The sequence below is a fragment of the Prionailurus bengalensis genome, chromosome B1 (genome assembly GCF_016509475.1).
Source record: "Prionailurus bengalensis isolate Pbe53 chromosome B1, Fcat_Pben_1.1_paternal_pri, whole genome shotgun sequence".
Classification (NCBI taxonomy): domain Eukaryota; kingdom Metazoa; phylum Chordata; class Mammalia; order Carnivora; family Felidae; genus Prionailurus; species Prionailurus bengalensis.
Window position 1 is genome coordinate 199543203 of NC_057344.1, and position 12827 is coordinate 199556029.

General features: G+C 49.8%; 1 protein-coding gene across 1 annotated transcript in view; it reads left to right on the forward strand.

The window, feature by feature from the left end:
* The first annotated feature begins 5361 nt into the window (after positions 1 to 5361).
* The window catches only part of SLC2A9 (solute carrier family 2 member 9), a 256914-nt gene continuing 249448 nt past the window's right edge, over positions 5362 to 12827 (forward strand). Inside the window, exon 1 of the mRNA XM_043572969.1 lies at positions 5362 to 5706. The gene's annotated coding sequence lies outside the window, so the exon portion shown is untranslated. The remainder of the gene's footprint in view (positions 5707 to 12827) is intronic.

Here is a 12827-nt window from a genome sequence, read left to right on the forward strand (position 1 = left end):
GTTAGACACGTATATACACATGTGAAAAAACGTATACATGCAGGTATATACGCTGGTGTATTATCTGTACGTAGTATACCATATGTATACCACGGTACATATATAGCACATATGCACATATACCCTACATGCACAGGTGTATACATGTGCATTGAGCTCATGCTTATGAGTGACAAACTTTAATATGTTTTGCACGCACGCACGCACACACGCACACACTTCTCAGCCTCGTTCCAGACCTACCAAATCTGAATCTCTCGGTGCAGAGCTTGGGAATCTGCATCTTGTGTGTTTGCTGGTGTTGATGCACAGCGAAAGTTGATGACCAGCATGGCAGGCTGGTCACACACCAGACCCCATTTCCCATCTGGGTTAGAGCATTACAAGATTTTTTTCAGAGGTCGAGTGTTAGGGAATAAGACTGGTATGAGATTTCTCACATGAAAATCGGGTGCTGGGGTCCTGTGAACCCAAGACTGTCACAGGCTCCACCCAAGACAGAAGCCCCACTCTCCTGGAAATGCAGACGGGCAACTCTTTTCCACTTTTCCTTAAAAATGGAACACTGACACCAACTGTTTCCACCCTTCTCTTAGTGGAGAAAGATGTATTTTAAACTCATAATCAGTCTATACGTGATTGGGTATTCTTTCCTCTTCCCTCTGCCTGCCACATAAACCCCATGTTCTGGGTTATTAACAAGAGGCAGCAGGTAACATTTCTCAAGGACCTAGAATACGCAGGGCTATCTTGTTTGTGTGATCTCATTGGATCCTTAAAGCAATGCTCTGAGCAGATCTGAGGCTCCAAAGGATGAAGCAACTTTGCAAAGGTACACAGCAAATTGGTAGTGTCGCTGGGATCTGACCCCGATGTGTCCAACCCCACCAAAAACCTGCCGTCTCTTTGGCGGGAAGAGTCTATCACGAGGATTCCAGTGCTGTTTTTGTTTAACGTACAGCCGTAAGAATTCATCTTTGTCATTAAAGGCTGTAAGTAAACACTCCTTAATATCTGCATCGTATCGGACAAGCGGATGGCTATACCATAATTTGTTTCATGATTCCCCTGATATTCACTCTGTTTCCATCTTTGCCAGTGCAGATGTCCTGATGAACGTGTTTTAACATCAGTCATTGCATTTGTGATTCTCGCTCGGGACAAATGGTCACAAGGGATAACTATAACAAAGACTATGCACATTTTTCAAGATATAGGAACGATTTGTCCACACTGCTCCCCAGAAACATTCTTTTCATTTGCATCGCTCCCAACAGTGAGGGGACGCCTGTCTCCCTCCACCCCTCACCAACTTTGGGAACCATCACTCCAATTTTGCCAATATGGCACTGCAATTCCATTTGCACTCGTGACGTTGACCATTTCTGATAGACTCATTATTTTTGCTTTTCCTTATGTGAATCTCTAGCGTTTGGAGCGTCAGTGTGAGCTCCTGGCATATCTCAAGAAGTTAATACTGTTTCATATTCATGGGTTATTTTTTGTCTTCCAACTTCATTTAGGTTGCTTTCTGGTAAAAAGAGTTCAATCTTTATGCAGTCAAATTTATCAATAAATGTCATGATTTTTTATTGCTTCTAAGCTAAAACAATCTTGGGAAATTTATTCTCAAATCAGAGGAATATTTACCTTTAGGTTCTTCTGTGTTGTATTTCACTTTTTTTTTTAATGTTTATTTAATTTTGAGAGAGAGAGAGAGAGAGAGAGAGCAGGAGTTGGGGAGGAGCAGAGAGAGAGAGGGAGACACAGAACTCGAAGCAGGCTCCAGGCTCCGAGCTGTCAGCACAGAGCCCTATGCGGGGCTCGAACCCACAAACTGCGAGATCATGACCTGAGCCAAAGTCGGACACTCAACCAACTGAGCCACCCAGGTGCCCCCAAACATATCCTATTTACTGATACTTACATAGATGGTAAATCTACAAAGGAAGGCAAAGGAATGATCAACAGAAAAATTAGGATAGTGCTTTCTTCTTGGGAGGAGGGAAGTAAGGTGTTAGGAGAGGCACATGGGGCCTCTAAAGCATTGGAAATATTCTATTGCTTCACTTCTGTGGTAGCACATTAGCTATCTATTGGTAATAACAATATTTTCCCGAATTTAGCAGCTTAAAAACATATATGCCTGTTATCTCATGATTCTGTAGGCCTGGAGTCTGGGCAAAGCTTAGCTGTGTCCTCTGTGGGGCTACAATCATGGTGTCGATTGGGGCTGTGGTCTCATCTGAGGCTCTATTGGAGAAGGGTCTCCTCCCTTGCTCATGTGATTGTTGACAACCCTCAGATTCCTGAAAGCTGCTGGGCTGAAGGCCTCAGCGTCTCTCTGGGTATGCGCTGGAGGCTGTCCCCAGTTCCCGGCCTTGTGGCCAGCTCACAACACATCATTCTATGGAGGTTACCATCTTATGTAACATAATCACACACATGCAATCCCATACACCCCCTCACTCTTGCTATATTCTCTACGTCCAGAACCAGGTCGCAGGTTCTACCCATGCTCAGGGGGAGGGGTCACACGAGTACATGAAAGCCGGATCATGGGGCCCCCTTAAGAGTCTGTCAGCCCCAAATGGTACACAGGTAGACATTTAACTATTTGTTAAAGTGTGGGTGTGTGGATAATATTTGTAACCCTATAATATGTTTTGCAACTTAAGATTTTAAAAACTGTAAAGCCATTTTTTTTGATAAATCAGTTTGGATCTGAGTGTGCCCAGGCATAGCCAAGCAAAAAGAATCTCATGGCCTTAGGTAACTGAATCTAAAAGGAAGTCTGGAAGTGATTCAAGAGCTCAGGAGGGCTGACTTTTCCTTTTGAGATACTAGAGTTGCTGGGAACTCAGAAGGCACTCTGTATTAGACCTGAGAATTTTTGAATTGCTTCAAAATTACGTCAATGCCTAATTTTTATTTGAAAACAAGAAAATTGTTTTAACCTCTGACTAATTTGAAGAGAAGTGGCATTTTTACAGTACCTACCATGGGCACAGACCATCTCTCCGAAGGTCGAATCTTCTCTAATATCCCTTAATAAAATTTGGTAGCTGTGTTCATTAACCTACCTCACCCCTCGTGCTAAATGTATTCTCAGGTATTTCATGGTTTTGTTGCTGTTATGAATGGGATCTTCATTTTTAAATATGATTTCTGCTTCCTGTCTTAAATATGATTTCTGTCCCTGCTATTCACCAGGAACATGACTGAATTTTGGACATGCACCAACATTTTTGTCAAGTGACTTTGTTTTTAAACAAAAGCCTTTGTGAAATGGCTAATGACTATGCTCTCATATTCATTTCAATTTCTATTTTCTTAGGTTCTCTAGGTACACGATGGTGACATCCAGGAATCCTGGCATTTTTGCCTCCTCTTTTGTGGCTGTAATCCTGATCTAAGTCTCTTGGAAGCAAAGTTCCTAAAAACCCTTAACCTTCAGGGGTGCCTGGGTGGCTTGGTGGGGTAAGCATCTGACTCTTGGTTTCGGCTCAGGGCATGACCTCATGGTTCGTGAGTTCGAGCCCTGTATCAGGCTCTCTGCTGTCAGCACAGAGCCCGCTTTGGATCCTCTGTCCCCCTCTCTCTCTGCCCCTCCCCCACTTACACCCTCTCAGTGTCTCTCTCAAAATAAATAAATAAACTTAAAAAAAATGTTAACCTTCAGAGTCAGATGAACTCAAGACTGTCAGCAACTTTCTTGGGCAAGTCACTTACCTCTCTGTGCCTCGGTTTCCTCATTTATAGCCTGATTAGTTGATTTTAAAGTAAGGACATTTGTTGTTCTCTGATTGGGCGTCCTTTGTCTGTCCTTTGGCGGGAAGGCTTTGTCCCTTACTTGTGGCGGGAGGAAAAAGGGGGAAGGGGGAAGGGGGTAGGCTAGGTGAGGAACGTGCTAAGCAAGCAGGTTTACAGAAGCGAGAAATGCCGGTTAGTTTATGTACAATCACTCATTCCATCACATATCAGACTACATTTAGGGAGGTTTACAACCCATTCTACGACACAGCGGGTTACATTCAGGAAAGGCCTCACCATGCTCGTAGCAAACAGCAAGCAAAACAGACTTCTCAGCAATTGTATTTCTTATCAAAGATCCATAATAAGCAGAAAAGAGAACTTTAGCTTTAAACTAAGGCAGGGCTGTCATTTGGATTTAAAGCTGTTCTTTTCAGGCCCATCATACACTCTACCTCATTGGGTAATTGTGAGGATAAGATAATATCTTTTTTTATTATTATTTTGTTTTATTTAAAAAAATTTTTTTTAATGTTTATTTATTTCTGAGACAGAGTGAGACAGAGCATGAGTGAGGGAGGGGCAGAGAGAGAGGGAGACACAGAAAACCCGGGCGGGCTCCAGGCTCTGAGCTGTCAGCACAGAGCCCGTTATGGGGCTTGAACTCACGAACTGCAAGATCATGACAGGAGTGGAAGTCCGATGCTTAACTGACTGAGCCCCCAGGCACCCCTGACATCTGCATCCTTTCAAGGCTGCCTAGGTGATTGTAACGGCCAGGGTTGAGAATCGCTGATGGCCCCAGTGTGGCACTGACATTTCAGACAATAATCATGGAAGCCCACATTCCAGATGAGTTCAAGTACATCCTCCCTTTCTTTGTCATACATTAATTCATCCTTGCTGACTATGCTGATTAATTTTACGTGCCAACTTAGCTGAGCCATCGTGCCAAGATATGTAGTCAAACGTCCTGGATGTTTCTAGGAAGGGGTTTTCTGAAGGAGATTAACATCTCAATCAGAGTAGACCTTGCATAAAGCTGATTGCCCTCCATAATGCTGGGGACCATCTAATCAATTGAAGGCTTTCAGAGGGAAAAGACTGACCTCCTTTGAGCACGAAGGAACTCTGCAGCAGACAGTCTTTGGACTTGGACTTCAACTCTTCTCTGGGTCTACAGCGTGCTGGGCTGCCCTGCAGATTTTGGACACATGCCTCCATCAATCATATGAGCCAATTCCTTAAAATAATCTCCCTCTCTCTCTCTCTGGTTGACTCTTGTTGAACACAATCATAAATAAAGCACCCCACTTCGTTTTCTTTGGAAATGCACAACTAGAGAATGGATGATGCAGAGGCATGGGGAGAGGAATACGGATCACCAGATCCAGTTGAAATGGTGGCATAAAGAGAGAAATAACCCTGGGAGACATCTGGCAAATGTCTGGAGATTTTTTTGTTGTCTCAAGGGGGTGGAGGATGAGGGGCTGGGCCTGGGGCTGGGGGTGTAAGAGGGATATGGGCATCAAGTGGGCAGAGGGGCAGGGGATGCTACTAAACATCCTGAAATGCATGGAATTATCGGAATTATCGTTAAAATGTAACAGTGCCATTGTTTGCGAAACCCAGACTGGAGTGGGGCAATAGTGAGTCATTAAGGAAATTAACATCTCACCCCTTGAAAGGAGGAGGATTGTGGTCAGATGGGGAAGGAGCTCCGAAGAGGCAACAGGCATCCAGTCAGCAGATCGGACAAACAGCCTGGGGGCAGCTAGTACTGAAAAAGCCACGGGACTTCACGGAAACTCTTGAGAGACCAGCCCTACCGAGGAGGTAGGACTGGCTGTCCAGCCAGCAGGAATCTCAAGGCCATCATGTGGCTCCAATTAGTTCCTAAGCGGCCGTGAGCTCAGAAGCTCTCCCCAAGGTCTGAGCCCAAGACCGGAGGTGGTGAGTAGCCGTCTTGTGTTTTGTGGCTGCAGCTCATGTTGTTGTTTGAAATATTGGGGGGGGCGGGGGCCCAGTGGGCAGAGCGGGGGGCCAGAGTTCTGGGCTTCTCTCCCTACGGTGCGGACTGAAGTGGGCACACGGCGACCCATCCTGAATTCTCAGGAACTGGGGTACGTGGCCGGGGGGGGGGGGGTGGGGGGGGAGCGGCTGGGTGTCATGTCCTGAACACAAGGCTGCATGTAGACAGCCCTCAAGGAGGGTTTCTTAAAGCGTTCACGAAGACGTGGAAAGGGTGAATTGGTGATAAATTAATGACACTTCAGTTCTCTCATCCGCAAAAGGGGGAAAGTAAGACGGCGGAGGTGGTCGCGTGAGGCCAGTGGGGTGATACAGTAGCATGATTGAGAAAGTCAAGTGTCCTTTAGAAAACCCCCCGTGTGGGGCACCCGGGTGGCTCGGTCGGTTAAGCGTCAGGCTCTTGATTTCAGGTCAGGTCATGATCTCACAGTTGGTGGGTTCGAGCCCCGCGTCGGGCTCCGCACCTAACAGCGAAGAACCTGGGTGGGATTCTCTCTCCCTCTGTCTCTGTTCCAACCCCCACTTGTGCTCTCGCTCTCTCTCAAAATAAATAAATAAAAATAAATAGCACCCCCCCACACACACAGATGCTACTCTCCTGTGGGTTTTATACCCCAGAGCATGTTTCCAGGACAGCATTAAAAACAAACAAACAAAAAGTCACAGCAAAGCAGGGCCACACCGAGATGGAAGGCAACCAGCACACGTGACCGAGGGCAGCAGAAGCAGGTGGGACACACACGTCGGTGGTCGGCCACAGGGCACTTTAAGGGAAGGGGTCAGTGAACCGGGAGAAGAGGTCCTTGGGTCAGGAGTGCATGTGCACCCTCTTCAAACGTGTGAGTGTCTGTCCCGGGGAGCAGAGGTAGCCTTGATCCTCGCTGCCCTTAGATGCCAAACACAAAGCCCAGCGAGGGACAGACAGAGAGGCAGATTTCAGCGCACCTAGACATCCTGGGAGGGAATTGGCACGAGCCGCGGGGTCCGAGGAAGGAGCACGCAGCCTTGACTCTGTTTTCTTTGGCAGGGTGGTGGGGACAAGTTATTTCAACTTTTTGAGACTCCATTTCAATATCCCTTAAACAGGAGCATTGTAATTCTTCCATAATACTAGCAATCATGGCAAAAACATTCGTACCGTATCTTCTCTGTGCCCCGGGCCCTGTTCTCACCTCTTTTCGTGGAGTAACACACTTGCGACTCACAGCAGCTTGCGATACAGGTGCCACTATCATTGCTGTAGTCAACAGAGAGGAGGCTCAGAGAAGGGGAGTGGCCAGGGTCACACGGCAAGTACGGGGTACAGTCGTCGTACAGGGTACGATCTCTGTAGGACACGGGGTCTCTGCAGGACACAGCATGGAATGTGGCTCTCCTTGATCTCCCTCCACCTATCAGATGTCAACCAAACCACAGCATGTATGATTATCAGTGTGCCGTGATGACACCGTGCTGTGCAGTTTCTGGATCAGAATTGAACAACCTCAGCAGTCTGAAGGTGCGGACAGAAGCCAGCGAGTTGGCGTAAAACGGAGATCGGCGGCAACGCCATTCTGCACTTACTCAGATTCAGTCACCCAGACTCTCACTGCACTGCTCGGACCGCTTCTGGAATGTTCCGGTGCATGCTGGGAGCTCCTCTGTTGAGAGGCATCCCAACAAGCCGATATCTACTCGGTGAACTGACGAGTGAGATCACATCAAAACAGAGGATGTCTGTTGCATGGGAGGTCACCAGGGACAAATTCATAGATGACAGATTGCAACAGAGTATTTGTAATATCTGAAACTGACGTGACCACGTGCACCTTTGGGGGGCAAACCCCTCTACACAGTCGAAAATCCACATATGATTTTTGACTCCCTCCCCCCAGTTTAACTACTGATAGGCTACTGTTGATGGGAAGACCGATGGATTCATAAATAGCCCATATTTTACATGTTATATGTGTTTTATGCTATATTCTTACAATAAAGTAAGCTAGAGAAATGTTACTAAGAAATTCACAAGGAAGAGAAAATACCCAGCGCCATAGAAGTCCACTCGCACAGTTCAAACCTGTGTTGTTTAAGGGCCAGCTGTATACCCACAATGCACAAGGGACTTCTCTGGAAATTACCAAGAAAGACAGGAACGACTATGGAAATGGACCATGGAAACGACTATGGAAACGGAACGACTATGGCAAAGGATCTTGATGGACAAATCACAGACGTGGAAAACAGGAAGCCTGACCAATGCTTTGAGGAGATGCCGCTGGGGCTAATTCCCAGAGGCTTGCCTGTGAAATCAGTGCACCCGTTAGACGGGTCGTGCTGGGAGCACGCGGTTGACTCACTGCTGAGTCGAGGCCCTCGTGTGTGAGGCACAGGAAGGTCTAGCCGCTTGGGGGGATGCTTTCTCAGTGTGCGATGCTCAGTGTCGGTGGGGATGTGGGCTTGGGCACCCACCTCCCTGGAGGTGGGGAGGTGGCCGGGGCAAACATTCTCTGGTTAAATGTACTGGGAGGCTCGGTCGGTTAAGCATCCAACTTCAGCTCAGCTCATGATCTCAAGGTTTGTGGGTTTGAGCCCCGCATCGGGCTCTGTGCTGTCAGCTCAGAACCTGGAGCCTGCTTCAGATTCTGTGTCTCCCTCTCTGTCTTATTTATTTATTGAGAAAGGGAGATAATGCGAGCAGGGAGGGGCAGAGAGAGATTGAGAGAGAGAGAATCCCAAGCAGGCTCCACACTGTCAGTGCAGAGACCATCGCAGGGCTCGATCTCACAAACCATGAGATTATGACCTAAGCTGACACCAAGAGCCGGACGCTTAAGCGACTGAGCCACCCAGGCGCCCCTGACTTTCTAGCATTCCGACTTCAGTTAAGATTCTTACCCAACCGTCCATGACGTTTTGCGGAATACAAATTCCTAGAAGAAAAATAACCGGTGGCATATATTAAGCCCAGTTGCCAAGCACGACGCTAAGGATGTTACGTCTGTGTCAGGTAACCCTACGGCAACCCCACGAAGCAGGTAGGATGTTTATCATCTCCGCTTTACCGATGAAGGAACAGAAACCAGAGAGGTTGGGTAACTTTCCCAAGGTCACACAGCTGGACTATAAACCCAGGCTGTCTGAGTCCAGGCTCCACACTTCCGGGAAGCTGGACTTAGTCTGGGAGGCCGTGCAGAACCCCTAGCCTGGCGTGGGCCCTGCTCTTCTCCTGGCTAACTTCATTCTGGATGGATCAGTGAACCACCCTGGGCCTTGGCTTTCTTGGTGTCTGCGGTGGATTGAGACGGTGTTCCCTCCTGCGGTTGTTATGAGGTGTAACATCTGCAAGGTAGTCAACAAATGACTGTCATCAATGTGTCATTGTTGTTGCACTGCTCACGTGTTCCCTCGAGGGGTCAGGGCCCAAGGTCCTGGAATGAGCGTGGGATGCTGTGTTCCGTGCGTGGGCCCATTGGGGTGGCTAGAGGATCCCCAAGGAGCGGATGTTGGAGGGAGGGTGGTGGCTGCAGTTAAGAGGGGAGAAAAGGAGGGCTGAGACGCTGGGCCCTGGCAAGGAGACCGGGTGAGTTCAGCTGATTGACGTGGGCCCAGAAAGTCCAGCCAGGGCGCTCGCCGGCCAGCCAAGCACATGTGAGGCTCCGGATGCTTGAACAGGGGAGGGAAAGACATCGGGGAGAGGCAGCCCCCAGGCCTTGGCACCAACAGATCTGACTTAAGAGTCTCACTTCCTCTCGGCCCGCGTCTGACCTCGACACCGTCCTCAGGCTTTCCTTGCTCAGACACGGGCTCTGGATGGTGCCCTTGCAGAGCGCTTGGGGACTGGGTGACATGAGCTCAGGCATACAGGGTGCCTGGCAGGTGGCCGTCACCACCCCGCCTTCCCTGCACGTCGAGGGCCAGGGACGCGGGGGCCTGGGCGCAGCTGGCCTTGGCCCCGGGCTTCCCTCGTGACCGCAGACAAAGGGTCCAATTCGCCTTCTTGGGTTTCCTGCTTTCTTCTTTACAAAAACAGGAAGGAACACTGCTGCTGTCCCTTATCAAATCCCCCACATGGGTTTCAGTCAAGGCAGCCATTTCTTACAAGAAAGATGTAGTTTTTGTTTTTTTTTTTTTTTAAATCTTGACTCTTAGAAGATCAAAATGGCTTTTTTAATGAAATGTTAAAAGCCAGAACTGGGAGAAAATAGCACCCGACAAAAGAGGGGAGACCTCTAAAATTTGATTTGTTTCCCTGTGTTCCCGTCTTGCTCTCCCACCAAAACCCAGCGGAAGAATGGACCCACGTTATGACTGACCTTACAAATGGGGTCCCGGCTCTCTTGGGAGCCCTTGCAGCCTCCCGGGTCTCTCGGGAGCCCTTGCAGCCTGTCCCCAGGAAGTAGCTCGTCTTTGATTTTTATGCATGTGCATTTCAATACGGGGAAACGGAAGGAAAAGGGGTAATCGTGAAGCATTGTGGGAGGTAAGCATTGGGACCGGAGAGGTTGTCAGACATTAATCGGACGGGCTGATGGGCTGGGTTCCCCTGCATCCTTCCCGGGCTTCCGAGTGGACAATTTTCACGGGAGGAATCAGGATATAATTTCCTGGCTGAGGACCTTGGCTCTGCTCTCAGTGCTGCTCCAACCTCCAGATGAAATTGCCCTGCCGGTGATTTCCAGGCAGCGGATGGGAGCAGACCCAGGCAAGAATTTCGTCTCAATGTGGGGTCCTCGCCTGGCAGGTTGCCTGTCCTTCCTCTGCCCTCTGGCACTGCACTTACCACGACTGTGTTTGACTTCACGAACTGGTGTTTTGGAAACGTGGGTATAAGTGTTTGATTCTCACGGTGTGGACCGGTGCTGTCCGTATCTAAGTGCTGCGCGCAAACGCGCTCCAATCATAATAGTCCAGCTGGCCGTTAATGCGCCTTTAGCGCTAAGTCAATGAGCTTTTGTTGGGCACTTTCTATGAGTCAGCCACCATGCTGACTGTTGGGGGTACGCAGACAGGGACAGACACACAGTCCCCGCTTGGGGGAGATAGCAAACATCAGGCGACAGACAGAATGATCGTAAAGGGTGACAGACACCTGGAAGGACGCAAACCAGGGGCTGGATGGAAAGACGGCATGGTGGCAGCGAAGGGGGTCCTCCCAGTGCGGGGGGAAGCCGGCGGTGACCCCACAGGAGAGGTAGCTGAGAACGGTGGCAGCCAGGGGAGAGGAGAGGTGGAGGTGAGAGACAGGTTGGATCTAGAACCAGTGCGTGTTGCTGATGCACGGTGAGGTCGAAAGGGAAGCGAGGAAGAACCAGGATGCCACCAAGGTTTCTAGCTACCCAAGGGAGCTGGGAGAACTGCATCCTGAGACGGGGCGGGGGGCCCAAAATGGGGGAACGTTTAGGAGAGAAACTCAAGAGTCTGTGAGTCACCCAGGTGACGAGGTCCAGTGCGTAGCTGGATGTGTGGGTCTGGAGCTGTCAGCCTACAGGGGCCTCGACCTTCGAGGTGCATGTGATCTGGTGGGGATCAGTGTTTGTAATGAACTGTAGCATGCATGACAAAGCCAAGACTTCCATTGGGCAGAAAACAGGGACATTAGGCGAACAGAGGGACACCCGCCAACCCTGTAGGGGAGGTGGGTAGTGTAAGGAAAGGACACTTGGACGGAGTCGTGAAGGATGAGTACATGGAGAAGGCATTTAGGTGGAGGGACAGCCTGGGAAAAGACTCATAATATCTGGAGAACGGTGAGGAAGTGCCTGGTGCCGCGTGGGTGGGCAGCCAGGAAACAGGACGCTGGAGAGTTATGCAAGGGCCACCTGCCAGACAGCCTCTTAAGCCATGCCGTGTGCCCCGACTTTGGGCCACAAAGTAGATGACCAGACGCACCACCTGAAGTCCTGGCAATGGACGCTGTCCTCCGGTCATTATCTTTCCGGCCCCCTGGGAGTGGCTGCAGGTCAGCTGTAGACCATTTGGGCTTGCCCCCGGGCCAAGCTGATGCACCCGCGAGCTGAGCTCAGATTACTCTCTCGCTCTATCAGCTGGAGCTATGGGCTGAATGCTCGTGTCCCCCTGTTGAAGTTCTGCCCCCGCTGCAATGGTATCTGGAGACAAAGTCTTCAGGAGAGTAATTATGGTTAAATAAGGTCATAAGGGGTGGGGAGGGGCTCTGATCTGATAGGACCAGTGTCCTTAAAGCAGAGACACCATGGAAGTGGTCCTTTCTCTCTCTCCCTCTCTCTCTCTCTGTGCTTCTGTGCTATGTGAGGACACTATAAGAAAGTGGCCATCTGCCAGCCAGGAGGAGAGCTCTCACGAGAACCCGACCCTGCTGGAACCTTGATCTTGGACTCTCCAGCCTCCAGAGCTGTGAGAAGGCAAATTCCTGTGGTTTGTGTCACTCATTTATGGTATCGTTGGCCAAAGGTGTCCACTGCAGGAGAAGCATCAGCTGAGAGAGAAGCATCAGTGCCATAGAGGCAGATGACCTGGGGCCTGGGGCACCTGTTCATGCAGTTTGCAGGGCTCTCTGGACCTTCAACCCCCTATGTTCCTCTTCCCAGGGCCTACCCGATCCTAGCAAATGTCAAGGCCATGAGTGGCCACATGCTCAGATGGCGTGGCATCCTCAGATACAGTTTCTACTAAGGCCCAGCAGCATGCCGGGAGCTGTTTTCAAACAGTGCCCAGTCCTCTGCTGTGGATGGCACAGTCTTGCTCTAGACTCTTGGGGGTCTGCACCGTGCCTCTCCCAGTGGGGCCTGCAGGGTCTCCATCTGACATCTTTCCCCACAGATGCCTGTGGTTCTGCGGGATCTACTGGGCTGGACAGCACAGGGGCGAGGCTGCTTATGCCTCTTCCCGGACCCGTACACGGGCTTTGCCTACCTTGGGGTCCCACGCAAACCTTCGACATCTGACACATAGGGGGAAATCATATCCCCAGTTGTGCAACGTGTGCCTCTCAAACCTGGAGAGGTTGAATGTCTTTCCCAGGGGTAGGAGATAGACGTGCAAGACTCCGTCCTTTACCCGGATTTTCCAGCATGGTCTCCACC